This window comes from Pongo abelii, chromosome 1, assembly GCF_028885655.2.
Source record: "Pongo abelii isolate AG06213 chromosome 1, NHGRI_mPonAbe1-v2.0_pri, whole genome shotgun sequence".
Taxonomy (NCBI): domain Eukaryota; kingdom Metazoa; phylum Chordata; class Mammalia; order Primates; family Hominidae; genus Pongo; species Pongo abelii.
In genome coordinates, this window is record NC_071985.2 from 165658591 (window position 1) to 165684323 (window position 25733).

At 41.1% G+C, this 25733-nt stretch overlaps 1 long non-coding RNA gene across 4 annotated transcripts in view; it reads right to left on the reverse strand.

Annotated features, from left to right (window-relative positions):
* The window catches only part of LOC129060346 (uncharacterized), a 29052-nt gene extending 26972 nt beyond the window's left edge, over positions 1 to 2080 (reverse strand). For 2 of the 4 annotated variants that reach the window (XR_010138944.1, XR_008526960.1), the window contains exon 1: positions 1605 to 2080. This is a non-coding gene — a long non-coding RNA (uncharacterized LOC129060346). The remainder of the gene's footprint in view (positions 1 to 1604) is intronic. The other 2 variants (XR_008526961.1, XR_008526962.1) reach the window with 2 other exon arrangements.
* Positions 2081 to 25733: the final 23653 nt, after the last annotated feature.

Here is a 25733-nt window from a genome sequence, read left to right on the forward strand (position 1 = left end):
GAAGTGGGTGTGGTCCATTTCCAGCCTGGATCCAATAGGAAGTGAGAAGGCTAGATGAAAACTTTTTTTCACAGGAGTTTCTGTGTTGTCCTCCCCCTTACCCTGTTAGCATTTTTTCTTAAAACCCAGTAGCAGCTGTTGGCTAGTTTTGAAAATTGTCCAACCTTAGTAGAGCCTGTCCCCAAGCACACAGGGCCTCCTTGGGGCTGGACCCTGGGGCCAGGCAGCTTGCCCAGGCAGCTCCATAAATAGCACCTGTGATACGTGCAAAAAGAGGTGAATCAGGGAGGGCTGCTGGTACTCCTCAGTGATGGTAAGCCAGTGAGTCTCAACAGCGAGTCTCGGACAAAGGCAGTTCCTATTACACATGTCTAACACTGAGGATCTAAAAATCAGTTCATATTAGGAATGGTTTAAGACTTTCTCTTTCCCTCATTCCTTCACTCCTCTTTCTCCCAGCCCTCTAGTAACATGCCTTTTCCATCGCGTCTGTCAGATGATATTGTATAAGAATCCAGACTGAGTTTTTCTGACTATTTATAGAAGACAGTTGTGCTGCGTTAGCCACTACAGGAACTAAAGTTTGGTTCTGGGTTATATGACATGTGAAAAACTTACAGAAATGTGTTTGTTCTCAAATGTGCCTATCCCGTCCTTGTCCTATCATATCAAACAGTCCTCTTGGAATAACACATTGCTCTACTATGTCCTTTTATAATTAAATTTTTTTCTGATTCTCAAAGCATGTTTATACTAGTTAAAAGTTTCAAAGACTATAATGTATATAGTCTTTTACATTTTGGGGTTTGTTTGTTTGTTTGTTTTGAGATGGTGTCTTACTCTGTCGCCCAGGCTGGAGTGCAGTGGCGCCATCTCAGCCCACTGAAACCTCCACCTCCCAGGTTCAAGCGATTCTCATGCCTCAGCCTCCCAAGTAGCTGGAATAACAGACACATGCCACCATGCCTGGCTAATTTGTGTATTTTTAGTAGAGATTGGGTTTCACCATGTTGGCCAGGCAGGTCTCGAACTCAAGTGATCCACCCACCTTGGCCTCCCAAAGTTCTGGGATTATAGGCATGAGCCACCATGCTGGCCTATCTTTTACATTTTTAGCTATATAATGTATAGCTTGTTAATCTTTCACCCAGAGGTAACAACTGCTAATAGTCAATGTGTTTTTTAGTTTAGGGGCTCCTGAACTGATGAGAAAGGTAAAGAGCACTGACAGTGGTTATAGAAAGGAGGTGGCAAATGCAAATATGCTTCTAAATAGAACCAATGGGATGTTAGGGGAAGAGGAAGGTGAAGAAAATTAGCCCCAATCTTTTAGCCTGGGCGACTGGGAAGGTGTCTCGTGAAATAACCCAGAGGCCACACGCCAAAAGATAGAACTAGGAAAGATATCTAGTCTGTTAGGCTTGTTGGTTATTTTGTATCAATTATTATCATCCAGGAGTCACAATTACAAATGATTAAAAGCCTACAGCTGGCCTCACAGATGTGCTGTTTAATATTTCAAACTCAGACCACTTCAGCATCTCAACAGGATTTAGAAGCTGAGACGCAAGAAGAAAGTTCAAATGTAGAAGTGACTGACTCACCTGTTGGAGGAAATGAAAGTTTTCAGTCATCGCCTCCAATCAGCTGCTTGGAACATTTTAGCTCTGGAGTCCACATTTTCTATGAAGTCACCCATCACCATCTCAAGGTTTAAACACTCTTTAAAAAATTCAAAATCAGCTTCAAGAAAATGCTCAGAGCTCTAACTTAAGCGAAATGTACACCTTAAAGCTACAGTAAGAGGTAGACTGTTTCTAGGTTAGAAATATGACTGTCAGTCTACTTGGGGGCTACATCATCTAATAATGACAGCTGATCACGAGTCAAACTTTTGATCCCATCACTCTTGCCACTATTTAATGTTGCTGACACTCATTTTGTGGTGTGTATAACCAGGAAAATTCTAGTTTTAGGGCCTGACAAACAGGTCCCACTAGTCTTTCCTTTTCTTAATGTACAATCCTGGCAGGTAGCACACACTATTAAGTAGACTGTAATAATGCTGGTTGCTATGCACCTTGAGTGATACTGGTAAGGCTAAGTCAGCCATGGGTCCTGCTGACTTCACAGTGGGAGGGTAATTGCCGCTGACTCGCAGCTCTGGCTCCCCCAGGCTTTGAATCTCTCTGGTGAGGTTTTTGATGGGGGTGATGATTGCTGTATCTGTACTTTCCTTGCTTTTTAATTATCAAAAAAGAAAAATAAAAGCGCAGAGATAATGCTATTGTTGCTGCTACATGGTTCTTTATTTCATTTAGTTTGTCATTTTAGGTTTTTAACATTGTCTTAACTAAAGCTCAAATTTTCTCACCATAGCTCCAAGGAGTAGAATGAGGATCAATGAGAAAAAAAGGAAATGGCAAGTTTTAGCATTTCTAAAGGCACCAGCCAAAGACTGAAAGTAATCTCATGAATACTGAGTTCTCTCTTTCTAACAGGAGCCAGGTATAAGCAGTGTGACCTATTGTTAGGATGCGGTCATCTGAATAGAGAGGCCTGGGATAAAGTTGTATGTTACTTGGGCAAGGCAAACTGGCTGACCATCTAGCAAGTTTACCAAAGGGTGGCATCACTTGAACATAGTCACCAGATTTCCTGGAAGGGTTATCCTCTTTGTGGGCTCACACATTAAATTACAAGTACACTAAGAGACAAAAAACACTAAGATACTAATTTACCAAACTCACGAGAGACACGTGTATAAAAACAAGAGAGCCATTTACTTACTCCCATTGAGAAATATAATTATGTAGGATATTGGATATATCAGCCAATTGACTGCATTATCAATTGTGAAGGAAAAGAACAAGATGTAAACACATCTACAGAATCTTGGAAATATATTGTCAAGACTGTGTATAGTTAGGGATTTTATTGTACTTTAGGAATAAAATCAGCCTTATGTAAGACTATTGACAGATTTTCTCATGCTGGCATTTAGAAATGTGTTTTCAACTTTTGACTATACCTATGTTTCCAAAAATATATTTGCCTTTATGTGTTTAGTAGAAACGCTTGTTTTGGGGGATTCACAGATTCTTAGTTCACCTCCTCAGTTACTAAACTTAGCCTTAAATTTTGATTCATACTAATGCTCTTCTCAGAGGATTTTGAGTCCATTCTTTGTTTGTTTGTTAGGTTTTGGTTTTGTCTTTGAGATAGGGTCTTGTTTGAGATAGGCTGGAGTGCAGTGGTGTGATCGTGGCTCACTGCAGCCTTGACCCCCTGGGCTCAAGCAATCCTCCTGCCTCTCAGCTTCTCGAGTAGCTGGGACTACAGGTGTGCACCACCACACCTGGCTAATTTTTTATTTTTTGTAGAGAGAAGGTCTCACTATGTTGCCCACACTGGTCTTGTACTCCTCCAGGCCCACCTCAGCCTCCCAAAGTGCTGGGATTACAGGCATGAACCTACTGCACCTGGTCAAGTTGAGTTGGTTCTGAGAAAAACTTATAGCTCAACCCCATGCTGACTATAGGGTATTCAGGTTTTAAGTGGGAAGCCACACTGGATGACCTTTATTGTCCTTCTGAATTGAGGTTTTATGGTTCTATGAATAGAGCAGGGGAAAGAGAGATGCATGGGAAAAGTTGGAGAGTTGAGACAGGGGAATAAGAGGAGGCCAGAGGCCAGATCTGATTTAATTAACTAAAGAAGTTATCTTTACCAAACTGGATAGAGATATGGAATTGTGTATGTTGAATTTTCTCTACTTTCATTGTTTATTGGCAAATGCTACTTTTGGCAGCTGTGTATCCAGGGAGGCTCTTCTGTGAGACAAACTAGGCAGTTGCTCAGAATTGTGCCTGTGCAGTGGTCCCCATTGTGTAACGGCCCAGGTACCTTGCATAAGATCACTAAAAACACTTCCCAACTCCATGCAGGAACTGGTTTGACCTCAATTCCATTTAGCTAAGTAGCTTGTTCTGTCCAGTAATTCATTTATTCAAATAACTTTTACTGAGCACTGAGCCAGATGCTAGCATAGAAAAATAAGGAAGATTGTTTCCACCCACAATCTAAGGAAGAAGAAAGATGTACAAACAATGGTTTTAAAATAGAAATTTTAGTGTTTTGCAAAAGGAACATGAAAAATGCTGGGGGATTCAGAGGACAGAGATATACCTCCAAGTACTGCTTTAGTTGTATCCTGCAAAGTTTGATATGTTGCACTTTCATTTATTTCAATGAATTTTTTAAAAGTTCTCTTAAGACTTCATTTTTGACCCAGGAATTATTTATATGGACGTAGTTTTGCTTTCAAGTGTTTGGAGATGTTTCTGTTATCTTTTTGTTATTCTAATTATATTTCATTGTGATTAGATAACACATTCTGTATGTTTTCATTTCTTTTAAATTTGTTAAAGTTTTATGGCCCAACGGATCACGAGGTCAGGAGATCGAGGCCATCCTGGCTAACACAGTGAAACCCCGTCTCTACTAAAAATACAAAAAATTAGCCGGGCATGGTGGCGGGTGCCTGTAGTCCCAGCTTCTTGGGAGGCTGAGGCAGGAGAATGGCGTGAACCCGGGAGGTGGAGCTTGCATTGAGCCGAGATCGCGCCATTGCACTCCAGCCTGGGAGACAGCGAGACTCCATCTCAAAAAAAAAAAAAAAAAAGTCTTATGGCCCAGGATATCTTCTGTCTGTATATATGATCCATGGACAATTGAAAAGTTTGTTTACTCTGTTGTTATGGGGTGGGACAGTCTATAAACATCAGTTAGATTCTGTTGATAGATGAGATTGTTGAGTCCTTGTTAATTTTTTGTCTACTTATTATATTGGTTGTTGAAAGAGGTGTACTGAAGTCTCCAATTATAATTGCTAATTTGTCTGTTTCTCTTCTCAATTTTGTCAGTTTTCGCTTCACATATCTTATAGCTCTGTTGTTTGGTGCACACACATTTAGGATTGTTATGTCTTCTTGATGTAATCCTCTTGGTGTAGTGTTCCTTTTATCATTATACATTACCCCTCTCTCTCTCTCCCTCTGTCTTTAATAACTTTTCTTGTGCTGCAGTCTACTTTATCTGATATTATTATGGCCCACTCTTTCTTTGGATTAATATTTACATGATAACATTTTTTCTGTCTTTTTACTTTCAACCTGTCTCTGTCATTATATTTGAAGTAAGTTTTGTTTTTGTTTTGTGCTAACATGCCCAGCTAATTTGTTTTGTTGTTGTTGTTGTTGTTTTTCTTTTTTGGTAGAGATGAGGTCTCACTATGTTGCCCAGGTTTGAAGTAAGTTGTTTATAGACAACACTTAGTTGAATCACGATTTTTAATTCAGTTTTCCACTCTCTGTTATTTGATTGGTGTATGTAGATCATTTACACTTAACGTAATCAGTAACATGTTAGGTCTTAAGTTTGTCATTTTATCTTTGTTTTCTGTTCTGTCTGTTGTCATTTCTGTTTTCTCTGTTTTCTTTTTTATACCTTCCCATGAGCTACTTGAACATTTTTGATAATTCCATTTTGATTAATCTATAGTGCTTTTGAGTATAACTCTTTGTATAAGCTTTTTAGTGCTTGCTTTTGGTAGCAATATTAAATATACATAACGTATCTACTGGTATCATCTTTTTACTAGTTTGAGTGATATAAGTGATTGAATCAGGTGAAGTTCTTTCCAAAGTCTTCAGTATTTAACAATAACATGTCACTTGAGAAGGTCTTGATGTCATAGAGGCCCAGATTTCTAACCTTCCTCAGGTCTTCAGAGGTGGCTGTCTATGAAATCCAGGCTGTCAACTCCATAGGAAAAGGAAATGTACTGAAATGTTTACCTAAAAAGCTATCAGTTATCCATGCTGGTGAGCAAAGGGAAGACTAAATAATTAAAATTCAAATGGAGCTTCCCAAATTCCAAATGTTAGCTGCATATGCCAATTTGTTAAAGTTTTAAGAGGAAGATTTAAAAATAGCAAAATTGAATTACTCAAAAATTTCACCTGATTATTTTATTCTCTTTCTTTTTTTTTTTTTTTTTTTTTTTTTGAGACAGAGTCTTGCCCTGTTGCCCAGGCTGGAGTGCAATGGTGTGATCTCGGCTCACTGCAACGCCTCCTAGGTTCAAGCAATCCTCTGCCTCTGCCTCCCGAGTAGCTGGGATTACAGGCACCCGCCACCACGCCCTGCTAATTTTTGTATTTTTATAGAGACGGGGTTTCACCATCTTGACCAGGCTGGTCTTGAACTCCTGACCTCGTGATCCACCCGCTTCGGCCTCCCAAAGTGCTGGGATTACAGGAGTGAGCCACCATGCTCAGCCTCTTGCTAATATTTTATGTAAAAAAGGAAATGGATCATAAACGACTTACACTGTATCAACAGACTGCATGTACTTTGAGTAAAGCTGTATGAATTGGCTATTTGGACTTCTGGAAGATGTTGAAACTTAAATGTCAGAGAGCTGTAAGGTTGAATCTCAGCTTTGCCACTTGCTATCTATGTGGCATTAGATAAATTACTTAACTTTTTGGATACCTTGTTTCCTAATTTGCAAAGGTTAATCACTTTTCCTGCATATAAATTATGAACAAAGCCTAGCCGAGAGAAGGTGATCAGCAAAAATGAGTTCCCTTGCTATGCTCCTGTTGACTTTTCACAGAGAAAAAGCAAATATCTCTGTTTCCCAACTCCATGCAGGAATCGGTTTCAGTGTATGTGTATTTCCAAATTAGACCTCTCTCACCAGCCAAGGTTTGTATTTATTTATAGCATCTTGATGCACAGGCATGAGGTAGCTATCAGAGAGCAGAAAGGTATGCTAAATAGTTAATATTTTGGTAGCAGTAAAGAAGGCCCCTCTTGGCCAGGCGTGGTGGCTTATGCCTGTAATCCCAGCACTTTGGGAGGCTGAGGTGGGCAGATTACTTGATCCTAGGAGTTCGAGACCAGCCTAGGCAACATGGTGAAATCCCGTCTCTATCTTAAAAAACAATTTTTTTAAGTTAAAAAAATAAGGAAGGCCCTTCTTAAAGAGCTTTTTTTTTATTTTTTTATTTTTTAAAAAAATTTATTTCTGAGACAGAGTCTCACTCTGTCGCCCAGGCTGGAGTGCAGTGGCATGATCTCAGCTCACTGCAAGCTCCGCCTCCTGGGTTCACACCATTCTCCTGCCTCAGCCTCCCGAGTAGCTGGGACTACAGGTGCCCACCACCACACCTGCCTAATTTTTTTGTGTTTTTAGTAGAGACGGGGTTTCACCGTGTTAGCCAGGATGGTCTCGATCTCCTGACCTCGTGATCCACCCGTCTCGGCCTCCCAAAGTGCTGGGATTACAGGCGTGAGCCACCGTGCCTGGCCCAAGAGCTTCTTTTTTTAAAACCAGCATTTACTGATCACTGACTACGCGATTAGCAGGGAGTGGGCACTTTGACATCTGACATCATGGGTGTCTTTTCTTGCATCCATCTTGTCATCTCTGAGATCCAGAGAGACAAAGAGGCAGGCAGAAAAGGAGATGACCTGAAAATTAAAGTCTGGGATCCAGACCGAAGCTGTTTAGGTAATCGTTTGACCTTAAAGGAGTTACTTAGCTTCTTTACACCTCAGTTTCCTCATTTAGTAAATGAGGCTAGACCTGTCTTTGAGCAAGTTGTAAGGGAGAATTAGGTCATGTCCATATAATACTTGAGGTCTTTGGAAGAAAAGCATTTACAAACCTGTAAACAGCATAATTAATGTCATCATCAGCATTATTATTGTTGATGATGGGGAATAGTTCAATGCACATGCCAACTTCAGAGTTGGGAATATTTGTTACAGAGAATGTGAACCTAAAGACTACTATGGATCATCTGTTTCCCACTGCATTTTCTACTGGATTAAAATGTCCCACTCCCACAGAAGTATTCTTGTTCCCAGAATTGGTATTTTATAGCTGGCAACAAAATATGTGCCTACAAAGTCTCCTGACCCATTACCCTTCTTTTTCAAAATGATTCAGAGTCCCTTAGGAGTATCTTAGATGGAACCAGAAAGATTTTCACCTACTTAAAGCCTTATCTGTAATGCCATGCTTTCTATGTTAATATTAACTAACACTGATAGAGCACCCAGTGTATTCCAGGTACTGTGCTAAGAATTTACCTGTGTTATCTCATTTAAATCTCATAACAACCTGGAACAGTCGCCACTCTCTCACTTTTGTTAGTCTCTACTCAAAGGGGAGGCTTTTCAGATCACTCTATAAAAAAGTAACCTACCCCCTCACTTCCTTTCCTTTTTCCTGGCTTCCCCCCTCCCCCCATAGCAATAGTCACCATCTGACATATTTGCATTTCTTGGCTTATTCTCTGTCTCTGCCATTGAAATGCGAGGTCTATACAGGTAGAATTTTGTCTGGTTAACTGGCTATCCCCATCATATAACACAGTGCCTGGCGTATACTGGGTGCTCAAAAAATACATATATTTGTGAGTGAATTATTGGCCCTGTGAATTAGGTATGATTATACCATTTATTGATGATCAAAAGAGGCTTCAAGATGTGCCCATGGTCACGGGATAAGTGGCAAAGCCGGGAATGGAACGTTTCTGATTATGGCCTGATCACCAACCACTGATCTCATGCCCCACTGCCTTCAGGGAAGAACACAAAGGTGATAATTTATTGCTGTGGGATGTTTCTAACAGAAGAGTGATGAAAGCAATAGAAATGAAATAAAGGCAAGTGTTGTGTCTAAAGCATCAGATAAACTGGAGGAAATAATTAGATTCTAGTAAATGGCACTTTTCTCTCCTTCTAACATCTTTCACATCTAGAAAAGGTATCTCGGTCAATTTTCTTTTCAGGTTTAGCTAAGAAGACCTGTAATTTCAAGAGCCTCAGGTGTCTCCCCTCTCTTGTCTAACTTCTATAACCTCTCCATCAGTTTGCTGGTGCCACAAGTTCCTATACGGAGAAAGAGGGAAATCACATTAATTATTTAATACACATCTCCACTGCATTAGGCATGCTACATTCTTTATCTGTACTACTCATCGATTTACTAGTAGCAGCTATTTTAAATTTTGTAAATGAGAAAACAAAGTCTCAAAGAGATTAAATATCTATTCCAAAGTGTCTCAGCCTGACTTCAAACCTCATGCTCTTTACCCATGTAGATTACAGAAGACAGTAAAAGAGACTACTGGATTTGCCTATTGGGTAAACCCACTGGAATTTTCCTACTGGGATTCTGTTTGTTCTACTAGGATATTGCTGACAAATGCCAGGTCTTAAATACGATGATAGTCAACATTGCAGGATTGCAACACCAGAGCAAAATGACAAGATTACTATCTCCATACATGAGTGAGCTATGTCACCACCGTCTTCCACACCTTGTCCTCAGATGCTCTCATACATACAAAAAGACCAGGGTCCAGGACTGGGCATTCTCTGTTCCTGAGGCTTTATTCTCTCCAGGTAGAGAGCCTATGCTTAGAGAAGATCTTGATTAAAATAAGTTATCCTAGGACTATAGCAGAGTTGGGCCCTGAGAAAATGGATCTGACTCTGGAAAACAAAAGCGCAGGAGTATTGAGAGAAGGCAGCCTAAGACAGGAAAGGTGGTTAGGCTCCCCGGGAAGGACAGGAATTAGACCTGACACTTCCTCCTAATTCTCCACCTTCTTCCCCAACTCCTTTCCTAATTCCTCCCACCCACACCCCCCCCCACCACTACACATATTCACTTTCTGTCCACCCTCCACTACTTCCCATTCTCTCTATCCCACCCCATCATCCTGCATTCTTAAAGGACTCCCTCTAACAGAAATAGGCTTAGAGAGAAATACAAATACCTAATCAAGATAAGAAAAGCTGCCAAACCTCTCTGGAAACCTAGGAAATGGAGATTTAAAACAAAGCTAACAAACCTTAGAAGAGCTCTTAAACAGGGAAGGGATGTGGTCAGAACATTTTTTTAAAATACACCTTTGTTCAACTTTAGATTTTAATGCAGCATGTAATTCCTTGAATACATTTCAAAAAATGAATGATTCCATTTCCCGTTTAAAAAAAAATACACCAACAAATACACTGATGTTTTGGTATTTAAACATACTGTGGTATTCTTGTATATGGAAAACTAGTTTTGCAATTACTTGTTCTTTCTTTTTCCCTATCTGAAGAACTTCTCTTACCTTGGGACTTATAGGACAAACAAAGAAACAAAATGGTCACTAATGAAGAAGCAAACAAGAACAATTTACACTTCATAAATATTAATTGAAATATGACAATTGAGTATCCCTTGTCTGAAATGCTTGAGACCAGAAGAAGTGTTTTGGATTTCTGGTATTTTCAGATTTTGGAATATTTGGATATACATAATGAGGTATTTTGGAGATGGGACCCAAGTCTAAACATGAAATAAATTTATTTATTTATTTACTTATTTATTTGTTTACTTATTTATTTATTTTGAGACGGAGTTTCTCATTTTCACCCATGCTGGAGTGCAGTGGCACGATCTCGGTTCACTGCAACCGCCGCCTTCCAGTTTCAAGCGATTCTCCTGCCTCAGTCCCTGGAGTAGCTGGGATTACAGGTGTCCACCACCACGGCTGGTGAATTTTTGTATTTTTATTAGAGACTGGGTTTCACCATGTTGGCTAAGCTGATCTCGAACTCCTGACCTCATGATCCACCTGCCTCTGCCTCCCAAAGTGCTGGGATTACAGGCGTGAGCCACCACGCCCGGCCTGAAATTTATTTATATTTCATATATACCTTATACATATTGCCTGAAGGTAATTTCATACAATATTTTTAATAATTTTGTATGAGACAAAGTTTGTATATATTGAACCATCAGAAAGCAAAGGTGTCACTGTATCAGCGACCGCATGGTATTATGTGCCTAATGAATCCATGTGGGATCCTAGTGATAAATTCTTCCTCTTTAGTAATTCCTCTTTAGTAATTCAGCACTCAAAAAGTTTCAGATTTTGGGACCCTTTAGCTTTTGGATTTTCGAATTAGAAGTGCTTAACCTGTGTGTAGATATGCATGAATTTTTTTTTTTTTTAGTTTTTTCTTGAGATGGAGTCTAACTCTGCCACCCAGGCTGGAGTGCGGTGGTGCTATCTTGGCTCACCGCAACCTCCACCTCCCAGGTTCAAGCGATTCTCCTGCCTCAGCCTCCCGAGCACCTGGGATTACAGGCACAAGCCACCACACTCTGTTAATTTTTGTATTTTTAGTAGAGACTGGGTTTCGCCATGTTGGCCAGCCTAGTAGCAAACTCCTGATCTTAGGTGATCCACCTGCCTCGGCCTCCCAAAGTGCTGGGATTACAGGCATGTGCCACTGCACCTGGCCTCATAAATGTTATTTAATAGAAAGTACACATTTAGAGTGGTACTAGGGTTAACTGCATAACTCAGAAATCTTTGAAAAGTTTTAAAAATTGAAAATTGGTGGTTTTTTGCTTCGTTTTGTTTTGTAACTCATTCTGTGGCAAGACCTAACATAACCTGAATTCATTTAGTAGCAAAACCTGAACTGAGCTCACGTGTCATGTGGCTATATATATTCTTTATTCACCACTTACTATGAGTATTCTAAATTTCACTGCAGAAATTACATTTGATTATGATTACAAGTCTGCTTTATTGGAGTGTTACATAATATACTTTACATGCACATATTATCTTTCCTAAATCTGAAAAATTCTGAATTCTGATAACCTCTGCCTCCAAAGTTTTTAGATAAGGAATTGAGGATCACCTTTCTCTCACCTCAGGTATTAACAGCTGCATTAAAATGTCAAAGATAGAAACTATCTTAGAGCAGTAAGTCCAACATTGTCCCCTGTTTAAAGGGAGAAAACTAATGTCAATAGAGAAGGAACGTACACAAATGGTTACTCATAAGGCTGGGGCCAGCATCCCCATGTCACATATCTGATTCTGGAGAAACTCAGTCAGGGAGTAGCACCTGTGGTGTCTTGGCCTAAATCACCTATTTTCATTGTCATGATTCTGAGCCTGGCTTTCCCCTACCTTGTCTTAGAGGCTGAGAGAAGCCCAGGCCATGTATGGGTTTTGAAAATCTTGGTGGCCGGGTGCGGTGGCTCATGCCTATAATCCCAGCACTTTGGGAGGCCAAGGCAGATGGATCACTTGAGGTCAGGAGTTCGAGACCAGCCTGGGCAACGTGGTGAAACCCCATCTCTGCTAAGAATACAAAAATTAGCCAGGTGTGGTGGAGTATGTCTGTACTCTCAGCTACTCGGGGGGCCGAAGCAGGAGAATCGCTTGAACCCAGGAGGTGGAGGTTACAGGGAGCCGAGATCACACCACTGCACTCCAGCCTGGGTGACAGAGCGAGACTCTGGCTTAAAAAAGAGAGAAAGTAAAATAAAATGTTAATTGATAACACATTACAGTGGTGGGGTCCAGGAATGAAACACAAGTTTAAAATTGCATAATGAACATGATTTTCTTTCAATTCTGTAAGTATATCTCTAGGACAAATATATAACCTCATTTGAAAATAACACCAAGAAAACCCAAGAATTACCCCCTTTGACTGCCATGGGATGCATGGAGATGGCTGAGAGTCTGTGTTTTATAAAGTGGGAGAAGGAAGATTGTACAAGGGAAAGTGGAGACTGAGAATCCCTATCACCTCATTTATCAGTGGGTTCTTAGTTAAAATAATTTTAGCAAAGAATACAAATGGAGCATACAAACTGGAATTAGATTCCCTAAAGTCATCCATGCCTAAGAGCCCTTGGAAAGTCCATAAGTGGGTGGGCACAGTGGTTCATGCCTGTAATCCCAGCACTTTGGAAAGCCAAGGGGCAGATCATTTGAGCACAAGAGTACGAGACCAGCCTGGCCAACATGGCGAAACCCCATCTCTACTGAAAATCCAAAAATTAGCTGGGCATGGTGTGCATGCCTGTAATCCCAGCTACTTGGGAGGCTGAGGCAGGAGAATCGCTTGAACCCCGGGAGAAAGAGGTTGCAGTGAGGTGAGATCTTGCCACAGCACTCCAGCCTGGGTGGCAGAGTGAGACTCCAGCTCAAAAAAAAAGTCCATAGGTATTCTCAAGATTATCTGTACTTTATTTTTAAGACTCACCAAGTGATGTGCTAGTTTTTTTCTCCAGAATATTTGCCTTCCCAATATATGGACTATAATCCTTTTGTTTACCGTTTACGGTTTCACAATGTTACCCTTAAATCTCCTATGGTGCCTACACATTATCTTTGCACATAAGAGGTTCTCTGCGAATATTAGTTGCAGTGGAAGAATGAATTGTATCACTTTAGGTGAGAAAAGACAATTAAAAGGGCTGGGCACGGAGGCTCATGCCTGTAATCCCAACACTTTGGGAAGCTGAGGCAGGTGGACCACCTGAGGTCAGGAATTCGAGACCAGCCTGACCAACATGGCCAAACCCCATCTCTACTAAAAATACAAAATTAGCGGGGCATGGTGGCACATGCCTGTAATCCCAGCTACTTGGGAGGCTGAGGCAGGAGAGTCACTTGAACCCAGGAGGTGGAGGTTGCAGTGAGCCGAGATCACGCCATTGCACTCCAGCCCAGGCAACAAGAGCGAAACTCCATCTCAAAAAAAAAAAAAAAAAGGAAAGAAAGAAAGAAAACACAATTAAAGATAGCAAGCATTGTGTACCATAAGAAAAAAAACAAGTGTACATGGGAGGGCTTTGGATGGGAAGCCCAGGCCACAGGGCTCTCCTGACAGTCCTGTGTCAAGCCTCCTGGCTATCCCTGGATTGTTCACTTTCCTGTTTTAATGCTGATCTGCCAACTGCACAGAACTCTCATTTTCTGAGGGTACTAGGTTTGGTCCTTCAAGCATGGGCTTCCCCTGTATGACATATTTCTGTTGCTGAATTTATATTATTCTTATGTTTTGGGTCTGGACCTAATAATAATAAATCAGACCCACATGTATCAGGAGCCAGGATTCTCCCTCCAGTGAAAATCCTTTCAAAGGCTCTACAAGTCAGTGGCTCTTCTCTGCCCTCAGGATCAGGCTGTTAGGACCTCAGTGCCCAGAGTCTATTGAAAAAAAAGGCTATCGCCTGTGCCAAGTGCTGCCCGGAAGACTCTCCTCTTACTCAAAAACCTTTTCCTCTGGTTATTTCCTGCCTTTCACTGTAATTGTCTCCCTGGCAGAGAAACCACCTGCCCTAATTCTCTGGGGGCTGAACATAGCCAAATGACCTCAGGTTTTCCATTTAACTACTTCATGCCTACCCTATATGATTTGTGGTAGAGAGAGGTTATGTAACTTGCCCAAGTTCTTACTCCTAGCAAATAGCAAAGCAATGACATCAAAATCCATACTCTAGTCCATTATGCTAGATAGACCGGGTAGTATATTTCTTCTGACTTACAAAGCATTGGCAACTGACCGTTGAATCAATTACAAATCACCTAACTTTACTATCCTGTGACCTATATCTCTCTCTTTTTCTCAAGGAATTCATGAAATGCTATGCTAAATGCCATTAATTCTTTATGAAATATGTGGCGACTCCATCAAAGAAAAAAATACGTTTAATTTGTGGAGCAAGTATTTCTTGAATACCTACTTTGTCTGCCATGATTTTTTCCTAATGAATCCATGTGGGATCCTAGTAATAAATTCTTCCTCTTTTAGTAATTCGAAAATTATTCCCTCAACATGTTCCAGAATCTAGCCCAAGATGTACATTGAAGTAACTAAGCTGTAGTTTGTAGATACCAACATCTTCACCTTTTAGAGAATCAGACTATTTATGCATGCACAGGATGGCCTCCTTGATGCCTCAGAGAGATAACCAAAGTAGTTTACTCCGTCATTTTTTTGTCCTGTTTTTTTAGATATGGGGTCTCACTATGTTGCCCAGACTGGAATACAGTGGCTATTCACAGGGGTGATCGTAGTGCACTACAGCTTCAAACTCTGGGTTCAAGCCATCCTCCTGCCTCAGCCTCTTGAGTAGCTGGGGCTATAAGCACACTCAACCATGCTCAGCTGTTCACTTCCCCCTTTTTTTTTTTTTTTTGAGCCAGAGTTTTACTCTGTCGCCCAGGCTGGAATGCTGTGGCACAATCTCGGCTCACTGCAACCTCCGCCTCCCAGGTTCAAGCAATTCTCCTGCCTCAGCCTCCCAAGTAGCTGGGACCACAGGCATGCGCCACCAAGCCTGGCTAATTTTTTTGTGTGTTTTTAGTAGAGATGGGGTTTTCACCATGTCAGCCAGCCTGGTCTCGAACTCCTGACCTCATGTGATCTGCCTGCCTCGACCTCCCAAAGTGCTGGGGTTACAGGTGTGAACCACCGCACCTGGCGCACTCCCAATTGTTTTTTGTTTGTTTGTTTGTTTTGAGCCAGAGTTTCACACTTTCGCCTAGGCTGGAGTGAAGTGGCGCAATCTCGGCTCACTGCAACCTCCATCCCCCGGGGTTCAAGTGATTCTCCTGCCTCAGCCTCCCGAGTAGCTGGGATTATAGGCGCCTACCACCATGCCTAGCTAATTTTTGTATTTTCAGTAGAAATAGGGTTTCGCCATGTTGGCCAGGCTGGTCTCGATCTCCTGACCTTGTGATCTGCCCTCCTCGGCCTCCCAAAGTGCTGGGATTACAGGCGTGAGCCACAGTGCCCAGCCCAGAACTTCTTATTTAGGGTCTTTTGACTTGTTGCAGTCAACGTCTACTAGAGCCAGGGTTGCTCTGTGACATGTAACCTGTGCAGTCACATAGGGCCCCATGCTTAGAAGGGGCCTCATGCTTGGTTTAATGCTGTGCTGTTGCTGTCTTGAATCCTTAATACTTTTAGTTATTTCGTTGTTGTTGTTTGGTTTTGTTTTTAATTTAAATGTTTAAAAATAATTATTACCTGGGAGCAGGGACATGGGCATGGCCTGCAGCGGCCTCACCCACTCCCACCCAATCTTATTTTTTGAACATGGAGCCCCAAATTTTCTTTTCTTTTTCTTTTTTTTTTTTTTTTTGAGCCCCAAATTTTTGTTTTGCACTGGGACCTGCAAGTTATGGAGCTAGTTCTTGCTGAGGCTGTGGTCATCTGAAGGCTTGGCTAGACTGGACATCCAAGATGCCTCACTCACAGGCTGGCACTTGATGCTGGCTGTTGATGCAGAGTTACACTAAGGCTGTCACCTGGAGTCCTCACATCTAACTTCTCTGTTTGGTCTGAGCTTCTCAAAGAGAGTATCTCAAAAGCAAGTGTCCCAAGAGATCCAAGCATGGACATACTTCCTATTAATCTACTTCAGGAGACCCAGAGCATCACTTGCAACACATTCTATTGGTCAAGCAAGAGATTAAGAGCAGCATAGATTCAAGGGTAAGGGAATTAGACTTCACCTCTTTTATTTATTTATTTATTATTTTTTATTTTTTATTTTTTTGAGATGGAGTCTTGCTCTGTCACCCAGGCTGGAGTGCAGTGGCGTGATCTCAGCTCACTGCAACCTCTGCCTCCCGGGTTCAAGCGATTCTCCTGCCTCAGCCTCCTGAGCAGCTGGGATTATAGGTGCCTTCCACCGTGCAAGGCTAATTTTTGTGTTTTTAGTAGAGACAGGGTTTCACCACATTGGCCAAGCTGGTCTCGAACTCCTGATCTCAGGTGATCCACCCACCCCGGCCTCCCAAAGTGCTGAGATTACAGGCGTGAGCCACTGCACCCAGCCTCTTTCTTTTTATTTAATTGACAAATAAAAGCTATATGTTTTAATCATATACAAACATGCTGTTTTGAAATAGGTATACACTGTGGTATGGTTAAATTGAGCTAATTAATATATGCATTGCCTCACATACCTATAGACTCCACCTCTGAATAGGGGAGTTGCAAGACCACATTGCAGAAGAGGATGTGGGCTGAGACACATCTGTGCTCATCTTTGGAAAATACATTCTGCTGCAGGGATATTTGGGGCACATCATTGCTTTGATTGGGTGCTCTGCCTCTTTCAGATTTCCCTGCAAGCCCTACCCTATTGGTAAGCGTTCATTACCATGTGTGGATGAATAAGACAGTTTCAGTGTATCAACCCTATCTTTTGGCTTATTTCTAGTAGGATTAAAGATAGGTCTTCAAAACAAGTATGTGCCTATGAGAAGTGTGCTTAAGGAGGACTCTGATCTCAACACAGTGTCAGGGGATACTGAAACAAATGACTTTTTGAGCCCTTGTTACAGATTCATGTTCAGTAAAAATATTGAGATTTTCTAGATTACACTGCTAAATCTTCAAGATTTCAGCTCTAAGACCTTATAGTGGAGATAAAAGAAAAGAAAGCTTGGAGTTTGATAATCCTAGAGATAAATCTCAGTTTTACCATTTACTAGGTAGGTAAGCCTCTGAGAGCCTCCTTTTCCTTATTTATAAAGTAGGATTAATGATACTCCCATATGGGCCATTGTGATAATTAAGTGGGAATAGTGGGCTGGACACGGTGTCTCACGCCTGTAATCCCAGCATCTTAGGAGGCCGAGGAAGACGGATTACTTGAGGTCAGGAGTTTGAGATCAGCCTGGCCAATGTGGTGAAACCCCATCCCTACTAAAAACACAAAAATTAGCCGGGAGTGGTTGCACATGCCTGTAATCCCAGCTACTCAGGATGCTGAGGCAGGAAAATCCCTTGAACCCGAAGGTGGAGGTTTCAGTGAGCCAAGATTGCGCCATTTTACTCCAGCCTGGACAACAAGAGTGAAACTCAGTCTCAAAAAAAAAAAAAAAAGTGGAATAATGTATCAGGTGCTCGAAAGATAATAGGTGCTATGATATTAATAAGTATTCCACTTGTTCTTGATTCTTGATTTCTAGGGCAAAAGAAACATGGGAAGTATAAGTGAAGGGAAGGAAAGAGAACTGTACAAGGGAAGTACAGTTCATTTTAGGTTTCTTTTGCCCTGGAAATTCATGGTCGAGTTATCAAACACACCCAGATTCTCTGGGGTGACTTATGAGCATAGACATAATGAAAATAAACTCAGACCGACAAAGTCTAAAAGCCTGTATACTAGGAGCGATAATATGAGGCATTGGTTTCCACCTACAAATGTTGAGAGTTAGTGAAACTAGTAGTAGTGGTAACTAACATACACTGAGCAGGGTACTTAAATGTGTTGGTAATTTTGATTTGATTCTCACCACAAGTCTGTGAGGTGGGTACTGTTTTACTCTTAATTTTAAAGTTGAAGAAATAGTAGTTTGGTGAGGATAAGCAATTTGTACAAAATCGCCAAGGTGGTTTAAGTAGTGGGCCAGGATCCAAACTGAGGTCTCTCTGGCCCCTGGGCCTGTGCTTTCTTCATCCTGAGATATGGCTTTCCAAACTCTGAAGGCTTCTCCATCCTGAGATATGGCCTTCAGATTTTTGAATCCTCTGCACGTAACTTGAAATCCTGGGCTCTTGCTTAGTGACTGATTTAGGCGCTTAAGGCCCCAATATTTTACCATCAACTTTGGCTGTAGGATCTCGCTGGGACAGAGTTCCTGAAACCATCTGATTTTCAGGCTGTTGGTGTAAATTTCCCTGGAGAGTTACCTAGTGGTAACTCCAGTCCCTCCAGCATATGTCTGGGTAGCTTTCAGTAAGGCCTCTGACATTTGGCATTTTTCCTGGCAGGCAGCCAAGGGACTGAGTATTTCTCTGTTTTCTTTTACTTTCATCCTTAACCGTTTTCTTCTCAAACAAAAAGGAACTCAAGGATTTTACCAGCGCATTTTAAAAAGTTGTTTGTGAGGGAAAGTTTGTAGCTGGAGGGGAAAGTAGGGAAAAAGATGATTGAGAGAAAGGTGAAAACAGGATCTTGAAATTGTTCACAGAATTTAGAATGCTCTTGAGCTAGGAAGGTTCTGTCTAATTTAAAACGTTACTTAGATTCCTCAAAAGAGAGGTGTTCTCTAAGTATAAATATATGATCAGACACTCTTCAGGAGCTGTGGAGAATCCCTAAAGTTATTGTTTATTTGTGTTGTCCCCAACATTTCCTTTTAGCAAATATTTACAATGGCCTTGTCTTTCCTAATGTTAAATTCCCAAACTTGTGGAAAAGTAGTAGAAGTGATTTAAATTTGGATACTTTCTCTTCTTGCTTCTACTCATTTGGAAAAGGTGCTGGCAGCTATTCATAAACCACTGATATGATCATTTGGATCTGGTCCCCCTTTCCAAGGGGAAAAACTTTTTCTCCTTATTTTTTGAGCACTTAACTGCATGCCCTGCCCTGTTTTAAGTGTTGTACATGTGTTAACTCATTGAATCCTCAGTCCTAAGAGATCCCTAATAACTATATTCCCATTTAACAGTTAAGAAAACTGAGGCTTATAGAGGCTAACAAATGTGCCCTAGGTCCCATGGCTATGAAGTAAGGTGATGGTTTGATGGGAGAGCCTTTATTCTATAGCAACACATAGAAACATAGAAGCAAAACAAAGAAACATCATACAGCCCCCAGATCAAAGCCAGGCTCTGCCACCTCCCAGAATGACCAGCCAACTCACATTTTGAACCATTGCCAAGAATATCCATGACATTACTCCTATGAGAAATGAAGTGTATTCCAATTCCTAATACATCTTCTTTCCTCCTCCTATAAATGGTCTCACAACTTCTACTTCTGTCAAAGTAGGAAAGGATTCTATTTATTCATTTCTTCATTTGACAAGCACTTACAGACACACAGGCAATAGCGTGTAATGATAGGAGAACAGGTACTGGAACCAGACTGCTTCCTTTGAATGGTGGTTTTGCCAATTACTTGCTCAAGTTCATACAGCTTGTTGTTTAACCTTTCTGTGCCTCAGATCCCATGTGTAACATGGATTAATGATGACACTAACCTCACATAGGTATTATTATTTTAAATGAGTTAATCCATACGAAACACTTAAAACACTGCCTAGCATATAGTAAATGCTCAATAAGCATGGGGTATCATCAAACAGATATTTAGGAAATAGAAGTAAACTAAGCATGGGGAAACAAAAGGACTCATAATCCAGTAGGAAGTACTGGATATTCACTCCTTCAATAGATATTTTTATGAGCTAAGCACTAGGCCCTAGGAGTATGACAGCTAAACAAAATACCCCACTACAAATATTTACAAACTACTAGAAGAGGTAAATAGAGGAACAAACAATGACAACGCAGTGTGATAAATTCTGCAACTAGGGTAGAAGTAGGTAATGTTAGAGCACATGTGGGCCATGAGGTTTAGGAATCAGGAGGCGGCATCTCAGAAGAAGGGAGCCCAAGGTGAGACCTGATGGATGAGAAGAAATTTGCAACATGAATCACTAGAACAGAATGTGAATTATAATGTATGTAAAGGGCACGGAGCATGTGCCTGTGCATGGGGCACATGCAGAAGCAGGAAGAGGTAGAGCAAGTAGTCCTGTATGGCTTGAGGGTTAGGGTACATGGGGCAATGGTAGGAAGAGAATGAGGAGGCTGGAAGGAAAATGGCAGCAGCTTGTTAAAGGCCTGCGGTGCTTTGTAGAGGAGTTTGGACTTGATCCTTATGTAATGGGAGCCATGGAATGCTTTACCTCTAGCAAAGATATGATCAGATAATCCAGACCAGAGGAATGCTGCAGTCAGGGCTCCAGTTACAGTAACCCCTGGTGAGAAATAAAGGCCTGCAGTGGTTTGCTGGCCATTGGAATGGAGAAGTTTGAGAGATAAGAGGAAGAAGAATTATTAGAATGTGATGACTGATTAGAGCAGAGTGGAAGCGCAGTAATATGTTACACTGCTTTCACAGGTTGTATCCTTCTAGCCATTATGGGTATTTTGTTGGAAAATTCTGAGAAGTACTGATAGCATAATGGAAAGCGCATGAGCTTTTGGAGCTTGTTGCAATTGAATTCAAATCCAGTCTCTACTATTTGTTGGTTTCAGGATTAGTATGGCGAATAAACCTTCATTATAGTTTGTTAGGATTCATAATATATTAATAATACATGTAGAGTGCCTAGTATAGTGCCTAGCACATAGTAAACACTCAGTACCTGATAGTTGTGAGTGTTGTGGGATTAGAAAATAGAAAATGGACCAGGCACAGTGGCTCACGCCTCTAATCCTAGTATTTTGGGAGGCCAAGGCAGGTGGATCACTTGAGGCCAGGAGTTCAAGAGCCGCCTGGCCAACATGGCAAAACCCATCTCTACTAAAAATACAAACATTAGCCGGGTGTTTTGGCGGGCACCTGTAATCCCAGCTACTTGGGAGGCTGAGGCAGGAGAATCGCTTGAACCTGGGAGGCGGAGGTTGCAGTGAGCCAAGATCACGCCATTGCACTCCAGCCTGGGGGAAAGAGCGAGATTCTGTCTCAAAAAAAAAAAAAAGAAAAGAAAAGAAAACAGAACATGGTCAGAGGTTAATGCTAAACAGCAGTGGTTCTTAGTCTTTTGAATGTCTTACACGCTTTTGTTTAAAAGAAAACCTTTATTGAGATATAATTCACATATCATACAATTTACCCACTTAAACTTTACAATTCAATGCTTTTTAATATATTCACAATGTTGTGCAACCATCACTACAATCTAATTTTAGAACATTTTCATCAACCCTAAAAGAAACCATTAGCAATCACTAGCTGTTCTTCCCCATGGCCCCTCCACAGCCCTAGATAACCCCTATCTAATTTCTATCTCTGTCGATTTGCTCTTAGATCCTTTTCATGATCTGATGAAAGTAACTTCTACTCTGGAAATATGAACAAATTTTGCATGCAATTTCTAGGAAGTCAGAGATCCCAGATTCAAATATACAAAGGAATATCCTTCATTAACTCAAACCCATTCTCTACAAAGCTGGCACTAAAGGGAGAATCTCCTAGTGGTGGTGCTGGACAGCAGGACCTTGTGACCCTCACTCCTGTATCTCTGTTTGACCTACGATCTCTGCGTACACACACAATTTACTCCAAAATTTCTACAGATAATCTTCACTGTGAATGCCAGTCCTGGAGGCTCCATCTCTATTAAGCTTACCATTTGTTTCCTCTGGAAGCAGTAAAAACCTAAGAGATTCAAGCCAGCAATCAAGGGCAATATCTCTGGGGATTAGTCAAAGCTACTGAGATAATGGCTACCATTTATTAGGTGCTTACTATGGCTGAGTATTGTGCTTAGAATTACCTCTTTCAATTTTTCAGTTCTAGGGACACCACCTGGACATGTTTTGTCCCAGCTCTGTGGTAGCTCCTAGAAAATAATGTCATCACCATGAAGAAGGCTTCTGTCAGCACGATTTGTTATTCCTTCTAATCCACTTCACAGAAGCCAAAAAACAGAGTATGGAGAGGAAACTATTTTCTTAGTAAAAAAAGCAATGTTTGAAGTCAGAAGGCTAAGGCAGGAGGATCACTTAAGCCCAGGACTTTGAGACCAGCCTGGGCAACATAGCAAGACTTTTTCTCTATAAAAAGGAAAAAAAGCAATGTTTGAGCTCCCATTGGATAAAACAGAAATGCCTTTGCCCTCTCAGTACCTAAGGTATCAGGTTAGAGCTTCAAGAATGGGTTGATCTGGCCTCTCAGAATAACATGAGAATTTTGCTTACAGAATAGTTCATTGGTTGAAATGAAATTTTAAACTTTATTACTGTGTTAGTTGAAGGATTCTTCTTTATTATTTATTTATTGAGATGGAGTTTCGCTCTTGTTGCCCAGGCTGGAGTGCAATGGCACGATCTTGGCTAACTGCAACCTCTGCCTCCTGGGTTCAAGCAATTCTCCTGCCTCAGCCTCCCAAGTAGCTGGGATTATAGCGGCCCTCCACCAGGCCCGGCTTTTTTGTATTTAGTACAGAGGAGGTTTCACTGCATTAGTTGGGGTGGTCTCGAACTCCTGACCTCAGGTGATGCACCTGCCTCAGCCTCCCAAAGTGCTGGGATTACAGGCGTGCGCCACCATGCCCAGCCAGGATCCTTCTTTAGAAGGAAAACCAGAAGCAATTCGAAAGCACACACAGACTTAATTACTTTTGCATTCACCACAGGTTCTGTTTTCCAGCCCACTCCCCTACTTCATGCTCATTTGGCTAAGGACATACAGAGATCTTTGGATTTGGTTTGGTTTTTTGTCTTGGAACCTGTAAGCAACTTCCTACCTCATGCTCTCTTGCTTACTGTTTCTTCAGATCTTTGCAAGGCTAGTTCCTTGTCATGATTCACGCCTCACTCACCTCTAAGGGTTTCTGACCATACAATATAAAAAAGTTGTTCCCTATTCACAGCACATTCTCTAGTACTTATGACTCTGAAAATGATCTTGTTTACTTATATTTATTTACTTCCTTTTTCTTTGCTTCTCTCTGCCAGCTTGTAAACTCCATGAAAATAGAGGGGTTGCTTGTTTTGTTTACCACAGAATCCTCAGGGCTCTCAGAACAGTGCTCGACACACTGGCGGATATTCAATAAATAGATATTGAACTACATGTTTATTATCAACGTGGGTAAATAGCAGTAAGTGTGAAATATATTTTCTACATTCAGAATGTCATTGGATGTATTTAAATTTAAAAACTTGAGCTCTGTCGTAATGTCTAAAATAAAATATTTTAAAAAGAAGCATAAGATGAACAACAGTATCTCTTTTATTTCTTCTGAAGTTTTTCTTTTTGGTTTTACTATTCAAAATTAAATTAAAAAGAAGGGGAATATACTGAACACAAAATTTCTTTCTTTTTTTTTTTTTGAGACAGAGTCTCACTCTGTCGCCCAGGCTGGAGTGCAGTGGTGCCATCACGGCTCACTGCAAGCTCCACTTCCTGAGTTCATGCCATTCTCCTGCCTCAGCCTCCCCAGTAGCTGGGACTACAGGTGCCTGCAACCACGCCCAGCTAATTTTTTTGTATTTTTAGTAGAGACGGGGTTTCACCATGTTAGCCAGGATGGTCTCGATCTCCTGACCTCGTGATCCACCCGCCTCGGCCTCCCAAAGTGCTGGGATTATAGGCGTGAGCCACCGCACCTGGCCCATAAAATTAACTTTTAATAGATTAAGCCCTAGCTGTAAGGCCTAAAGCTATTTTTTAAAAATCTATAAAACTTTTTTTTTTTGAGACGGAATCTTGCTCTGTTGCCCAGGCTGGAGTGCAGTGGCGAGATCTCGGCTCACCGCAAGCTCTACCTCCCAGTTCACACCATTCTCCTGCCTCAGCCTCCCGAGGAGCTGGGACTACAGGTGCCCGCCACCACGCCCGGCTAATTTTTTTTGTATATTTAATAGAGATGGGGTTTCACCGTGTTAGCCAGGATGGTCTCCATCTCCTGACCTCGTGATCCACCCGCCTCGGCCTCCCAAAGTGCTGGGATTACAGGCGTGAGCCACCGCGCCTGGCGTAAAAATCTATAAAACTTTTAGAAGAAAACATAGAAGTAAATCTTTGTGACCTTAGATGAGGCAAAAGCTTGTTAGATATGACAATAGAGGTCTGGGTGCAGTGGCTCATGGCTGTAATCCCAACACTTTGGTAGGCTGAGGTGGACGAATCGCTTGAGCTCAGGAGTTTGAAACCAGCCTGGGCAACATGGTGAAACCCCATCTCTACAAAAAACACACAAAAATTAGGTGGGTGTACTAGCGTGCACCTGTCGTCCCAGCTACTTGGGAGACTGAGGAGGGAGGGTCATTTGATCCCAGGAGTTCAAGGCTACAGCGAGCCTTCATCAGCCCACTGCACTCCAGCCTGGGCGACAGAGTGGGACCCTATCTCAAAAACAAACAAACAAAAAAACAAAACAAAAAAAGACAATAGAAGCACAAGTGACCAAAAAAAATAGATAAATTGGATTTTATCATAAAGATCACATCAAATTAAAAATTTTTATGACCCAAAGGATACTATCAACAAAGTAAAAAGTCTTATGATGTTGGCTATGGGGGAAAAACAAAAGAATAAAATAATTAAAAAGAGAAAAACAAAAAAAGAAAGTGAAAAGTCGATCCCCAGAATGGGAAAAAAAAATATTTGCAAATCATATATCTGATAAGAAACTTGCATCTAGAATATATGAAGAACTCTTAAAATGTGATGATAAAAAAGAGAGGTATAACAGTTTTTAAAAAGGTAAAGGATCTGAATAGACACTTCTCCAAAGAAGATACAAAAATGGCTAATAAACATGTAAAAAGATGCCCAACATCATTAGCCATTAGGGGAACACAATAAAAAACCACAGGGAGAACCACTTCACACCCAGTAGAATGGTTATAATAAAAAAGACAGACAATAACAAACATTAGTGAGGATGTGGAGAACTTGGAACTCACATAATTGTTGGTGGGACTGTTAAATTGTGCAGTCTTTTTGGAAAATAGTTTGGCAGTTCCTCAAAATGTTAAATGTAGAGTTACCATATGACCCCAGCAATTCCATTCCAAAAGAATCAAAAACATATGTCCATCCAAACCTTGCAAACAAATATTCCTAACAGTATTATCCATAATAGACAAAAGGTGGAAACAACCCAAATTTCCATCAACTGATGAATGGATAAATAAAATTTAGTCTATTTGTACCGTGGAATATTATTCAGTTACAAAAAAAAGGAAGTAGTGATAAATGGTACAACATGCATGAACGTTGAAAACATTGTGATAAAGGAAAGAAGCCAGTTACAAAAGACCACACATTGTAAGATTCCATTTAT